The sequence below is a fragment of the Ambystoma mexicanum genome, chromosome 11 (genome assembly GCF_040938575.1).
Source record: "Ambystoma mexicanum isolate Mex_15411 chromosome 11, UKY_AmexF1_1, whole genome shotgun sequence".
NCBI lineage: Eukaryota > Metazoa > Chordata > Amphibia > Caudata > Ambystomatidae > Ambystoma > Ambystoma mexicanum.
In genome coordinates, this window is record NC_090934.1 from 822,204,276 (window position 1) to 822,218,251 (window position 13,976).

The 13,976-nt window shown below is 46.6% G+C and overlaps 8 non-coding genes across 8 annotated transcripts; all 8 read right to left on the minus strand.

Annotated features, from left to right (window-relative positions):
* Window positions 1-2,945: 2,945 nt before the first annotated feature.
* On the minus strand, window positions 2,946-3,019 carry TRNAN-GUU (transfer RNA asparagine (anticodon GUU)). Its single transcript has one exon. It is a non-coding gene; the product is annotated as a tRNA-Asn (tRNA).
* Window positions 3,020-4,809: 1,790 nt separating this feature from the next.
* Window positions 4,810-4,881, minus strand: TRNAW-CCA (transfer RNA tryptophan (anticodon CCA)). Its single transcript has one exon. It is a non-coding gene; the product is annotated as a tRNA-Trp (tRNA).
* A 313-nt stretch (window positions 4,882-5,194) lies between these two features.
* TRNAN-GUU (transfer RNA asparagine (anticodon GUU)) lies at window positions 5,195-5,268 on the minus strand. Its single transcript has one exon. It is a non-coding gene; the product is annotated as a tRNA-Asn (tRNA).
* A 1,790-nt stretch (window positions 5,269-7,058) lies between these two features.
* On the minus strand, window positions 7,059-7,130 carry TRNAW-CCA (transfer RNA tryptophan (anticodon CCA)). The gene has a single exon. It is a non-coding gene; the product is annotated as a tRNA-Trp (tRNA).
* Window positions 7,131-9,691: 2,561 nt separating this feature from the next.
* Window positions 9,692-9,765, minus strand: TRNAN-GUU (transfer RNA asparagine (anticodon GUU)). The gene has a single exon. It is a non-coding gene; the product is annotated as a tRNA-Asn (tRNA).
* Window positions 9,766-11,555: 1,790 nt separating this feature from the next.
* TRNAW-CCA (transfer RNA tryptophan (anticodon CCA)) lies at window positions 11,556-11,627 on the minus strand. Its single transcript has one exon. It is a non-coding gene; the product is annotated as a tRNA-Trp (tRNA).
* A 313-nt stretch (window positions 11,628-11,940) lies between these two features.
* On the minus strand, window positions 11,941-12,014 carry TRNAN-GUU (transfer RNA asparagine (anticodon GUU)). Its single transcript has one exon. It is a non-coding gene; the product is annotated as a tRNA-Asn (tRNA).
* Window positions 12,015-13,803: 1,789 nt separating this feature from the next.
* TRNAW-CCA (transfer RNA tryptophan (anticodon CCA)) lies at window positions 13,804-13,875 on the minus strand. Its single transcript has one exon. It is a non-coding gene; the product is annotated as a tRNA-Trp (tRNA).
* Between the last annotated feature and the right edge of the window lie 101 nt (window positions 13,876-13,976).

Consider the following 13,976-nt stretch of genomic DNA (forward strand, 5'->3'; position numbering starts at 1 on the left):
CGAGGGACCCAGACGCCTTTTTTCTCCTGGGTTTTGGCATCTCGTCAAGTTCGGCTTGGTCACGTGGGGAGGGACCGTGAAAGAGGCAGAATTCTGCACAATTAATATTGTTTTTTCTACTGCGCGTTTGGTTTAATTTGCCGGCGTGACTTTATCGTTGGGGCGCGGAGTGCGAGGTTGCAACATCGTGCCTTTGATGATTTGTTCTTGGAATGTGAGTTTGCAACATTGCGACCTTGGCTGGTTGCTCCACCGGGTTCTTTCTGCAGGATCAGCAACCTGACTCTTGCTTTGTTAATGTCCACGGGAGCTCTTGGTTGAGGCCTACTCGGGCCTGGTGCATAATTAGTCCGTTTGGTGCATAGGTGCTTTTAGGTTATAATAGCATATATTTCCATGACCAGTATCGTGTTTCCATTATACCTCTATGGTGGTAATGGGTTTCAAGAGAAGCGTGAGCAAGCGTTATAGATGAGTTCATGATGCGTCTTGCGTTTCTGCATTCTGAAAGCCTATGTAAAAATAATAAAGATGCACGTCCGTGAATATGCCTGTCGCCTACGTCAGAGCACTGAGTATGTTCTTCGTGTAGATTGGTGTGGAAATGTTCAGTGTGTATATTTGTACAGAAGTGCTTCCCGTTGTCTAGGTCGTCATGGCATCTCAAACGACGTGTGGATTTTAGTCTAGCTGATCCGAACCGCAGGTGTCAGCATGGCCAGTGCGGGCTGTTGGGCAGGCAGATGGACACATCCGTATGTTCCTGTACCAGGGTACCTGGTCGTCTGGTAAATGGACAAACTCTTCTCGCGGCGGGTGTCTGGGCCGTGACCCTCTAGGCCAAGCGCGAGAGGTGAAGGACGGGAGCCTGGTCTTCCATTCTCCACTTCCCTACCTCCCCTAATACACAAACACAGGGGATTTAGTAGAGGACAGAGCCCATCAACAGTGCACCAAATGCCCTCTGTGTAGGCATAACTTGCTATGAGGAGAAAGCCACAGTTGCGCACTTGTGTTAAAAGGGGACAGTAGGCTGAACCCAGAGAACACGGGAGAAATGACTCAGGTTTACTGAGTGGAACACTCTGTGTCTTTGTGCCCAAAACAGCAGCGTCTTTTCGGTTAACAGCCGAACGCGCTAACCAATTGCGCCACAGAGACTCACTGGCATGTGTGTTCTGCCTTTGGCCTGATTACATTGCTATTTTTTTCTGATTGGCAGAAAACCTGAACTTTTTTCTGAAAAAGGCATGCCTCTCTTAGCACTGCAGTGCATTAGACTGCTCCCTTGCTTCCCTGAGTCCCCAAATACACAACCACCTTGGGCACAATAGAAGACACATTCCAGCAGATTTAGCAAGAGTGCACCAAGGATTCTATATGTAGGTACCTTGCTGAGAAGCAAGACCTGCAGTTGCATTCTTCTGTTAAAAGAGGGCAGCAGAGTGCACCAAGAGAACTTGGGGGAAGTAGCTTATGTTAACTACTTGCCATGCTCTTTATAGATCCCTCTGTTTGACTGGGTGAATTCTAATTTCTGGGGTAGAGTAAGCAATTTTTGGATCTAGATGCTGTGCGCAACAGGAATGCTATATACTGCACTTTACTGCTACTGAAAAGTTACCAATTTTACAGGATGTTCAGGTAAGCTTTGTTTCAGAAAACAACTTGCTAGAGGCACTAAGACAGATTACTGGGACAAAGGAAGAGGGTTTGGGGATTAGCACATCTCCTATGAAAGGTACAGTCACGCCCGAGACAACTCTGAGTGTCACCTCAAATTCTAAGAAATGCAAACTAGGGAACTACGCTTTTTATTGCCAGTGGATCTTTGTGTTTCAGACAAATGTGCACGCCTCCCAGAGCCCCTTGCAATGCACTTAGGGAAAGGGGGGAAGGTGCTGTGAAGCCCTCTCGCTGACAATGTCTCTCTTGTCTATAATGTAACTATGAGAGAGAGAGAAATAGGCAATGCGAGAGTGAAAAAGTAAAATGGAAATGTGTCTACTGAGACCAGTATAAGGGGAAATCCTCACAATCCAGGACCGACAGTTGATTGGGAGGGCGCTTACAGGTTTCCGACACCAGACCGGTACCTGAACTCACAAACCCAAACTGCAAAGTGATGCCCATTGCCACTAGACTGCCGACCCCCTTTCGGGGCCCCAACATATATCCTTTAGTCACACCTAGAGTTCCCAGGACAGTGCAGCATTCAGCGATTACACGAAAATATTGACAGCGCTAGGAGGCCATGCAAATGGCAGAGGTATGCTTTACAAAGCCCACGTAGCGTGCACAAAACAGCACATCAGTCAGGCCCACTTGAAGAGATGGTAAAGAGGAAATACTTCTGCTGCATCCAGTAAAACATAGAGATTGGCCTGCTTTAAAGGTTGACCATGTCCTTCATGGGTGTCTGTCAATATGATACTTCCCTGCTGCAAAGCTTACATTCGAAACGCCAGAACAACTAGGCCCAGAGCACAAAGATGCAGTCAGGTTGAAATAACGAGATACTGAAGAGCAATTTTGTATTTCAGAGTGGGAAAAGGAAGTATGACCCCGACGTGATTTGAACACACAACCTTTTGATCTGGAGTCAGACGCGCTACCATTGCGCCATGAGCTCCTTGTGGCAATCCACCTGGTGTGTCTGGTGACAGAATAAAGGTAGGAGACGTACATGCACCTGCAGAGCCTCATTGCTTCTTTAGGTAGACTGGCTAGGATAGCTTCCTTCTGTGCATCAGTACACGCTGCAGCCAAACCCTTCCCATGAAGTCTTGATGTTTATGAATTGAATGGCAAGTTTTGAAAAACTAAAGCAAGCGAGAAGAATTGCTTACAGTTTATTGGATTTTTTGGACGTCAGCAGACGAGACCTGCGAGAGGTAAACAGAAGTTCATAGTTGGTCACGCTGATTTTTTGAGCCAAAATGGATCGTCCCTGGGTGGGCTTGAACCACCAACCTTTCGGTTAACAGCCGAACGCGCTAACCGATTGCGCCACAGATACTCATGCAGTGCCTACACTGGGGCCTGATTGGTGTGCTGTTTGCTTATGCTTCCCAGGCAACCTGAAAATATTTCTAAAATAGCTCTATTTCCCACAGCAAATCAGGGTATCAAGCACTTCCCTACCTCCCATAATCCACAAACACAGGGGATTTAGTAGAAGACAGAGCCCATCAACAGTGCACCAAATGTCCTCTGTGTAGGCATAACTTGCTATGAGGAGAAAGCCACAGTTGCGCACTTGTGTTAAAAGGGGACAGTAGGCTGAACCCAGAGAACACGGGAGAAATGACTCAGGTTTACTGAGTGGAACACTCTGTGTCTTTGTGCCAAAAACAGCAGCGTCTTTTCGGTTAACAGCCGAACGCGCTAACCAATTGTGCCACAGAGACTCACTGGAATGTGTGTTCTGCCTTTGGCCTGATTGCATTGCTATTTATTTCTGATTGGCAGAAAACCTGAACTTTTTTCTGAAAAAGGCATGCCTCTCTTAGCACTGCAGTGCATTAGACTGCTCCCTTGCTTCCCTGAGTCCCCAAATACACAACCACCTTGGGCACAATAGAAGACACATTCCAGCAGATTTAGCAAGAGTGCACCAAGGTTTCTATATGTAGGTACCTTGCTGAGAAGCAAGACCTGCAGTTGCATTCTTCTGTTAAAAGAGGGCAGCAGAGTGCACCAAGAGAACTTGGGGGAAGTAGCTTATGTTAACTACTTGCCATGATCTTTATAGATCCCTCTGTTTGACTGGGTGAATTCTAATTTCTGGGGTAGAGTAAGCAATTTTTGGATCTAGATGCTGTGCGCAACAGGAATGCTATATACTGCACTGTACTGCTACTGAAAAGTTACCAATTTTACAGGATGTTCAGGTAAGCTTTGTTTCAGAAAACAACTTGCTAGAGGCCCTAGGACAGATTACTGGGACAAAGGAAGAGGGTTTGGGGATTAGCACATCTCCTATGAAAGGTACAGTCACGCCCGAGACAACTCTGAGTGCCTCCTCAAATTCTAAGAAATGCGAACTGGGGTCCTACGCCTTTTATTGCCAGTGGATCTTTGTGTTTCAGACAAATGTGCACGCCTCCCAGAGCCCCTTGCAATGCACTTAGGGAAATGGGGGAAGGTGCTGTGAAGCCCTCTCGCTGACAATGTCTCTCTTGTCTATAATGTATCTATGAGAGAGAGAGAAATAGGCAATGCGAGAGTGAAAAAGTAAAATGGAAATGTGTCTACTGAGACCAGTATAAGGGGAAATCCTCACAATCCAGGACCGACAGTTGATTGGGAGGGCGCTTACAGGTTTCCGACACCAGACCGGTACCTGAACTCACAAACCCAAACTACAAAGTGATGCCCATTGCCACTAGACTGCCGACCCCCTTTCGGGGCCCCAACATATATCCTTTAGTCACACCTAGAGTTCCCAGGACAGTGCAGCATTCAGCGATTACACGAAAATATTGACAGCGCTAGGAGGCCATGCAAATGGCAGAGGTATGCTTTACAAAGCCCACGTAGCGTGCACAAAACAGCACATCAGTCAGGCCCACTTGAAGAGATGGTAAAGAGGAAATACTTCTGCTGCATCCAGTAAAACATAGAGATTGGCCTGCTTTAAAGCTTGACCATGTCCTTCATGGGTGTCTGTCAATATGATATTTCCCTGCTGCAAAGTTTACATTCGAAACGCCAGAACAACTAGGCCCAGAGCACAAAGATGCAGTCAGGTTGAAATAACGAGATACTGAAGAGCAATTTTATATTTCAGAGTGGGAAAAGCAAATATGCCCCCGACGTGATTTGAACACGCAACCTTCTGATCTGGAGTCAGACGCGCTACCATTGCGCCACGAGGTCCTTGTGGCAATCCACCTGGTGTGTCTGATGACAGAATAAAGGTAGGAGACGTACATGCCCCTGCAGAGCCTCATTGCTTCTTTAAGTAGACTGGCTAGGATAGCTTCCTTCTGTGCATCAGTACACGCTGCAGCCAAACCCTTCCCATGAAGTCTTGATGTTTATGAATTGAATGGCAAGTTTTGAAAAACTAAAGCAAGCGAGAAGAATTGCTTGCAGCTTATTGGATTTTTTGGACGTCAGCAGACGAGACCTGCGAGAGGTAAACAGAAGTCCATAGTTGGTCACGCTGAATTTTTGAGCCAAAATGCACCGTCCCTGGGTGGGCTTGAACCACCAACCTTTCGGTTAACAGCCGAACGCGCTAACCGATTGCGCCACAGAGACTCATGCAGTGCTTACACAGGGGCCTGATTGGTGTGCTGTTTGCTTATGCTTCCCAGGCAACCTGAAAATATTTCTAAAATAGCTCTTTTTCCCACAGCAAATCAGGGTATCAAGCACTTCCCTACCTCCCCTAATCCACAAACACAGGGGATTTAGTAGAGGACAGAGCCCATCAACAGTGCACCAAATGTCCTCTGTGTAGGCATAACTTGCTATGAGGATAAAGCCACAGTTGCGCACTTGTGTTAAAAGGGGACAGTAGGCTGAACCCAGAGAACACGGGAGAAATGACTCAGGTTTACTGAGTGGAACACTCTGTGTCTTTGTGCCAAAAACAGCAGCGTCTTTTCGGTTAACAGCCGAACGCGCTAACCAATTGCACCACAGAGACTCACTGGCATGTGTGTTCTGCCTTTGGCCTGATTGCATTGCTATTTTTTTCTGATTGGCAGAAAACCTGAACTTTTTTCTGAAAAAGGCATGCCTCTCTTAGCACTGCAGTGCATTAGACTGCTCCCTTGCTTCCCTGAGTCCCCAAATACACAACCACCCTGGGCACAATAGAAGACACATTCCAGCAGATTTAGCAAGAGTGCACCAAGGATTCTATATGTAGGTACCTTGCTGAGAAGCAAGACCTGCAGTTGCATTCTTCTGTTAAAAGAGGGCAGCAGAGTGCACCAAGAGAACTTGGGGGAAGTAGCTTATGTTAACTACTTGCCATGCTCTTTATAGATCCCTCTGTTTGACTGGGTGAATTCTAATTTCTGGGGTAGAGTAAGCAATTTTTGGATCTAGTTGCTGTGCGCAACAGGAATGCTATATACTGCACTGTACTGCTACTGAAAAGTTACCAATTTTACAGGATGTTCAGGTAAGCTTTGTTTCAGAAAACAACTTGCTAGAGGCACTAAAACAGATTACTGGGACAAAGGAAGAGGGTTTGGGGATTAGCACATCTCCTATGAAAGGTACAGTCACGCCCAAGACAACTCTGAGTGTCACCTCAAATTCTAAGAAATGCAAACTAGGGACCTACGCTTTTTATTGCCAGTGGATCTTTGTGGTTCAGACAAATGTGCACGCCTCCCAGAGCCCCTTGCAATGCACTTAGGGAAATGGGGGAAGGTGCTGTGAAGCCCTCTCGCTGACAATGTCTCTCTTGTCTATAATGTATCTATGAGAGAGAGAGAAATAGGCAATGCGAGAGTGAAAAAGTAAAATGGAAATGTGTCTACTGAGACCAGTATAAGGGGAAATCCTCACAATCCAGGACCGACAGTTGATTGGGAGGGCGCTTACAGGTTTCCGACACCAGACCGGTACCTGAACTCACAAACCCAAACTGCAAAGTGATGGGCATTGCCACTAGACTGCCGACCCCCTTTCGGGGCCCCAGCATATATCCTTTAGTCACACCTAGAGTTCCCAGGACAGTGCAGCATTCAGCGATTACACGAAAATATTGACAGCGCTAGGAGGCCATGCAAATGGCAGAGGTATGCTTTACAAAGCCCACGTAGCGTGCACAAAACAGCACATCAGTCAGGCCCACTTGAAGAGATGGTAAAGAGGAAATACTTCTGCTGCATCCAGTAAAACATAGAGATTGGCCTGCTTTAAAGGTTGACCATGTCCTTCATGGGTGTCTGGCAATATGATACTTCCCTGCTGCAAAGCTTACATTCGAAACGCCAGAACAACTAGGCCCAGAGCACAAAGATGCAGTCAGGTTGAAATAACGAGATACTGAAGAGCAATTTTGTATTTCAGAGTGGGAAAAGCAAATATGACCCCGACGTGATTTGAACACTCAACCTTCTGATCTGGAGTCAGACGCGCTACCATTGCGCCACGAGGTCCTTATGGCAGTCCACCTGGTGTGTCTGATGACAGAATAAAGGTAGGAGACGTACATGCACCTGCAGAGCCTCATTGCTTCTTTAAGTAGACTGGCTAGGATAGCTTCCTTCTGTGCATCAGTACACGCTGCAGCCAAACCCTTCCCATGAAGTCTTGATGTTTATGAATTGAATGGCAAGTTTTGAAAAACTAAAGCAAGCGAGAAGAATTGCTTGCAGTTTATTGGATTTTTTGGACGTCAGCAGACGAGACCTGCGAGAGGTAAACAGAAGTTCATAGTTGGTCATGCTGAATTTTTGAGCCAAAATGCACCGTCCTGGGTGGGCTTGAACCACCAACCTTTCGATTAACAGCCGGACGCGCTAACTGATCGCACCACAGAGACTCGTGCAGTGCTTACACTGGGGCCTGATTGGTGTGCTGTTTGCTTATGCTTCCCAGGCAACCTGAAAACATTTCTAAAATAGCTCTATTTCCCACAGCAAATCAGGGTATCAAGCACTTCCCTACCTCCCCTAATCCACAAACACAGGGGATTTAGTAGAGGACAGAGCCCATCAACAGTGCACCAAATGTCCTCTGTGTAGGCATAACTTGCTATGAGGAGAAAGCCACAGTTGCGCACTTGTGTTAAAAGGGGACAGTAGGCTGAACCCAGAGAACACGGGAGAAATGACTCAGGATTACTGAGTGGAACACTTTGTGTCTTTGTGCCAAAAACAGCAGCGTCTTTTCGGTTAACAGCCGAACGCGCTAACCAATTGCGCCACAGAGACTCACTGGCATGTGTGTTCTGCCTTTGGCCTGATTGCATTGCTATTTTTTTCTGATTGGCAGAAAACCTGAACTTTTTTCTGAAAAAGGCATGCCTCTCTTAGCACTGCAGTGCATTAGACTGCTCCCTTGCTTCCCTGAGTCCCCAAATACACAACCACCTTGGGCACAATAGAAGACACATTCCAGCAGATTTAGCAAGAGTGCACCAAGGTTTCTATATGTAGGTACCTTGCTGAGAAGCAAGACCTGCAGTTGCATTCTTCTGTTAAAAGAGGGCAGCAGAGTGCACCAAGAGAACTTGGGGGAAGTAGCTTATGTTAACTACTTGCCATGCTCTTTATAGATCCCTCTGTTTGACTGGGTGAATTCTAGTTTCTGGGGTAGAGTAAGCAATTTTTGGATCTAGATGCTGTGCGCAACAGGAATGCTATATAATGCACTGTACTGCTACTGAAAAGTTACCAATTTTACAGGATGTTCAGGTACGCTTTGTTTCAGAAAACAACTTGCTAGAGGCCCTAGGACAGATTACTGGGACAAATGAAGAGGGTTTGGGGATTAGCACATCTCCTATGAAAGGTACAGTCACGCCCGAGACAACTCTGAGTGCCACCTCAAATTCTAAGAAATGCGAACCAGGGTCCTACGCTTTTTATTGCCAGTGGATCTTTGTGTTTCAGACAAATGTGCACGCCTCCCAGAGCCCCATGCAATGCACTTAGGGAAATGGGGGAAGGTGCTGTGCAACCCTCTCGCTGACAATGTCTCTCTTGTCTATAATGTATCTATGAGAGAGAGAGAAATAGGCAATGCGAGAGTGAAAAAGTAAAATGGAAATGTGTCTACTGAGACCAGTATAAGGGGAAATCCTCACAATCCAGGACCGACAGTTGATTGGGAGGGCGCTTACAGGTTTCCGACACCAGACCGGTACCTGAACTCACAAACCCAAACTGCAAAGTGATAGGCATTGCCACTAGACTGCCGACCCCCTTTCGGGGCCCCAGCATGTATCCTTTAGTCACACCTAGAGTTCCCAGGACAGTGCAGCATTCAGCGATTACACGAAAATATTGACAGCGCTAGGAGGCCATGCAAATGGCGGAGGTATGCTTTACAAAACCCACGTAGCGTGCACAAAACAGCACATCAGTCAGGCCCACTTGAAGAGATGGTAAAGAGGAAATACTTCTGCTGCATCCAGTAAAACATAGAGATTGGCCTGCTTTAAAGGTTGACCATGTCCTTCATGGGTGTCTGTCAATATGATACTTCCCTGCTGCAAAGCTTACATTCGAAACGCCAGAACAACTAGGCCCAGAGCACAAAGATGCAGTCAGGTTGAAATAACGAGATACTGAAGAGCAATTTTGTATTTCAGAGTGGGAAAAGGAAGTATGACCCCGACGTGATTTGAACACACAACCTTTTGATCTGGAGTCAGACGCGCTACCATTGCGCCACGAGCTCCTTGTGGCAATCCACCTGGTGTGTCTGATGACAGAATAAAGGTAGGAGACGTACATGCACCTGCAGAGCCTCATTGCTTCTTTAGGTAGACTGGCTAGGATAGCTTCCTTCTGTGCATCAGTACACGCTGCAGCCAAACCCTTCCCATGAAGTCTTGATGTTTATGAATTGAATGGCAAGTTTTGAAAAACTAAAGCAAGCGAGAAGAATTGCTTGCAGTTTATTGGATTTTTTGGACGTCAGCAGACGAGACCTGCGAGAGGTAAACAGAAGTTCATAGTTGGTCATGCTGAATTTTTGAGCCAAAATGCACCGTCCCTGGGTGGGCTTGAACCACCAACCTTTCGGTTAACAGCCGAACGCGCTAACCGATTGCGCCACAGAGACTCATGCAGTGCTTACACTGGGGCCTGATTGGTGTGCTGTTTGCTTATGCTCCCCAGGCAACCTGAAAATATTTCTAAAATAGCTCTATTTCCCACAGCAAATCAGGGTATCAAGCACTTCCCTACCTCCCCTAATCCACAAACACAGGGGATTTAGTAGAAGACAGAGCCCATCAACAGTGCACCAAATGTCCTCTGTGTAGGCATAACTTGCTATGAGGAGAAAGCCACAGTTGCGCACTTGTGTTAAAAGGGGACAGTAGGCTGAACCCAGAGAACACGGGAGAAATGACTCAGGTTTACTGAGTGGAACACTCTGTGTCTTTGTGCCAAAAACAGCAGCGTCTTTTCGGTTAACAGCCGAACGCGCTAACCAATTGTGCCACAGAGACTCACTGGAATGTGTGTTCTGCCTTTGGCCTGATTGCATTGCTATTTATTTCTGATTGGCAGAAAACCTGAACTTTTTTCTGAAAAAGGCATGCCTCTCTTAGCACTGCAGTGCATTAGACTGCTCCCTTGCTTCCCTGAGTCCCCAAATACACAACCACCTTGGGCACAATAGAAGACACATTCCAGCAGATTTAGCAAGAGTGCACCAAGGTTTCTATATGTAGGTACCTTGCTGAGAAGCAAGACCTGCAGTTGCATTCTTCTGTTAAAAGAGGGCAGCAGAGTGCACCAAGAGAACTTGGGGGAAGTAGCTTATGTTAACTACTTGCCATGATCTTTATAGATCCCTCTGTTTGACTGGGTGAATTCTAATTTCTGGGGTAGAGTAAGCAATTTTTGGATCTAGATGCTGTGCGCAACAGGAATGCTATATACTGCACTGTACTGCTACTGAAAAGTTACCAATTTTACAGGATGTTCAGGTAAGCTTTGTTTCAGAAAACAACTTGCTAGAGGCCCTAGGACAGATTACTGGGACAAAGGAAGAGGGTTTGGGGATTAGCACATCTCCTATGAAAGGTACAGTCACGCCCGAGACAACTCTGAGTGCCTCCTCAAATTCTAAGAAATGCGAACTGGGGTCCTACGCCTTTTATTGCCAGTGGATCTTTTTGTTTCAGACAAATGTGCACGCCTCCCAGAGCCCCTTGCAATGCACTTAGGGAAATGGGGGAAGGTGCTGTGAAGCCCTCTCGCTTACAATGTCTCTCTTGTCTATAATGTATCTATGAGAGAGAGAGAAATAGGCAATGCGAGAGTGAAAAAGTAAAATGGAAATGTGTCTACTGAGACCAGTATAAGGGGAAATCCTCACAATCCAGGACCGACAGTTGATTGGGAGGGCGCTTACAGGTTTCCGACACCAGACCGGTACCTGAACTCACAAACCCAAACTGCAAAGTGATGGGCATTGCCACTAGACTGCCGACCCCCTTTCGGGGCCCCAACATATATCCTTTAGTCACACCTAGAGTTCCCAGGACAGTGCAGCATTCAGCGATTACACGAAAATATTGGCAGCGCTAGGAGGCCATGCAAATGGCAGAGGTATGCTTTACAAAGCCCACGTAGCGTGCACAAAACAGCACATCAGTCAGGCCCACTTGAAGAGATGGTAAAGAGGAAATACTTCTGCTGCATCCAGTAAAACATAGAGATTGGCCTGCTTTAAAGCTTGACCATGTCCTTCATGGGTGTCTGTCAATATGATACTTCCCTGCTGCAAAGTTTACATTCGAAACGCCAGAACAACTAGGCCCAGAGCACAAAGATGCAGTCAGGTTGAAATAACGAGATACTGAAGAGCAATTTTATATTTCAGACTGGGAAAAGCAAATATGCCCCCGACGTGATTTGAACACGAAACCTTCTGATCTGGAGTCAGACGCGCTACCATTGCGCCACGAGGTCCTTGCGGCAGTCCACCTGGTGTGTCTGATGACAGAATAAAGGTAGGAGACGTACATGCACCTGCAGAGCCTCATTGCTTCTTTAAGTAGACTGGCTAGGATAGCTTCCTTCTGTGCATCAGTACACGCTGCAGCCAAACCCTTCCCATGAAGTCTTGATGTTTATGAATTGAATGGCAAGTTTTAAAAAACTAAAGCAAGCGAGAAGAATTGCTTGCAGTTTATTGGATTTTTTGGACGTCAGCAGACGAGACCTGCGAGAGGTAAACAGAAGTCCATAGTTGGTCACGCTGAATTTTTGAGCCAAAATGCACCGTCCCTGGGTGGGCTTGAACCACCAACCTTTTGGTTAACAGCCGAACGCGCTAACCGATTGCGCCACAGAGACTCATGCAGTTCTTACACAGGGGCCTGATTGGTGTGCTGTTTGCTTATGCTTCCCAGGCAACCTGAAAATATTTCTAAAATAGCTCTTTTTCCCACAGCAAATCAGGGTATCAAGCACTTCCCTACCTCCCCTAATCCACAAACACAGGGGATTTAGTAGAGGACAGAGCCCATCAACAGTGCACCAAATGTCCTCTGTGTAGGCATAACTTGCTATGAGGATAAAGCCACAGTTGCGCACTTGTGTTAAAAGGGGACAGTAGGCTGAACCCAGAGAACACGGGAGAAATGACTCAGGTTTACTGAGTGGAACACTCTGTGTCTTTGTGCCAAAAACAGCAGCGTCTTTTCGGTTAACAGCCGAACGCGCTAACCAATTGCACCACAGAGACTCACTGGCATGTGTGTTCTGCCTTTGGCCTGATTGCATTGCTATTTTTTTCTGATTGGCAGAAAACCTGAACTTTTTTCTGAAAAAGGCATGCCTCTCTTAGCACTGCAGTGCATTAGACTGCTCCCTTGCTTCCCTGAGTCCCCAAATACACAACCACCCTGGGCACAATAGAAGACACATTCCAGCAGATTTAGCAAGAGTGCACCAAGGATTCTATATGTAGGTACCTTGCTGAGAAGCAAGACCTGCAGTTGCATTCTTCTGTTAAAAGAGGGCAGCAGAGTGCACCAAGAGAACTTGGGGGAAGTAGCTTATGTTAACTACTTGCCATGCTCTTTATAGATCCCTCTGTTTGACTGGGTGAATTCTAATTTCTGGGGTAGAGTAAGCAATTTTTGGATCTAGTTGCTGTGCGCAACAGGAATGCTATATACTGCACTGTACTGCTACTGAAAAGTTACCAATTTTACAGGATGTTCAGGTAAGCTTTGTTTCAGAAAACAACTTGCTAGAGGCACTAAAACAGATTACTGGGACAAAGGAAGAGGGTTTGGGGATTAGCACATCTCCTATGAAAGGTACAGTCACGCCCAAGACAACTCTGAGTGTCACCTCAAATTCTAAGAAATGCAAACTAGGGACCTACGCTTTTTATTGCCAGTGGATCTTTGTGGTTCAGACAAATGTGCACGCCTCCCAGAGCCCCTTGCAATGCACTTAGGGAAATGGGGAAGGTGCTGTGAAGCCCTCTCGCTGACAATGTCTCTCTTATCTATAATGTATCTATGAGAGAGAGAGAAATAGGCAATGCGAGAGTGAAAAAGTAAAATGGAAATGTGTCTACTGAGACCAGTATAAGGGGAAATCCTCACAATCCAGGACCGACAGTTGATTGGGAGGGCGCTTACAGGTTTCCGACACCAGACCGGTACCTGAACTCACAAACCCAAACTGCAAAGTGATGGGCATTGCCACTAGACTGCCGACCCCCTTTCGGGGCCCCAGCATATATCCTTTAGTCACACCTAGAGTTCCCAGGACAGTGCAGCATTCAGCGATTACACGAAAATATTGACAGCGCTAGGAGGCCATGCAAATGGCAGAGGTATGCTTTACAAAGCCCACGTAGCGTGCACAAAACAGCACATCAGTCAGGCCCACTTGAAGAGATGGTAAAGAGGAAATACCTCTGCTGCATCCAGTAAAACATAGAGATTGGCCTGCTTTAAAGGTTGACCATGTCCTTCATGGGTGTCTGTCAATATGATACTTCCCTGCTGCAAAGTTTACATTCGAAACGCCAGAACAACTAGGCCCAGAGCACAAAGATGCAGTCAGGTTGAAATAACGAGATACTGAAGAGCAATTTTGTATTTCAGAGTGGGAAAAGCAAATATGACCACGACGTGATTTGAACACGCAACCTTCTGATCTGGAGTCAGACGCGCTACCATTGCGCCACGAGGTCCTTGGCAGTCCACCTGGTGTGTCTGATGACAGAATAAAGGTAGGAGACGTACATGCACCTGCAGAGCCTCATTGCTTCTTTAAGTAGACTGGCTAGGATAG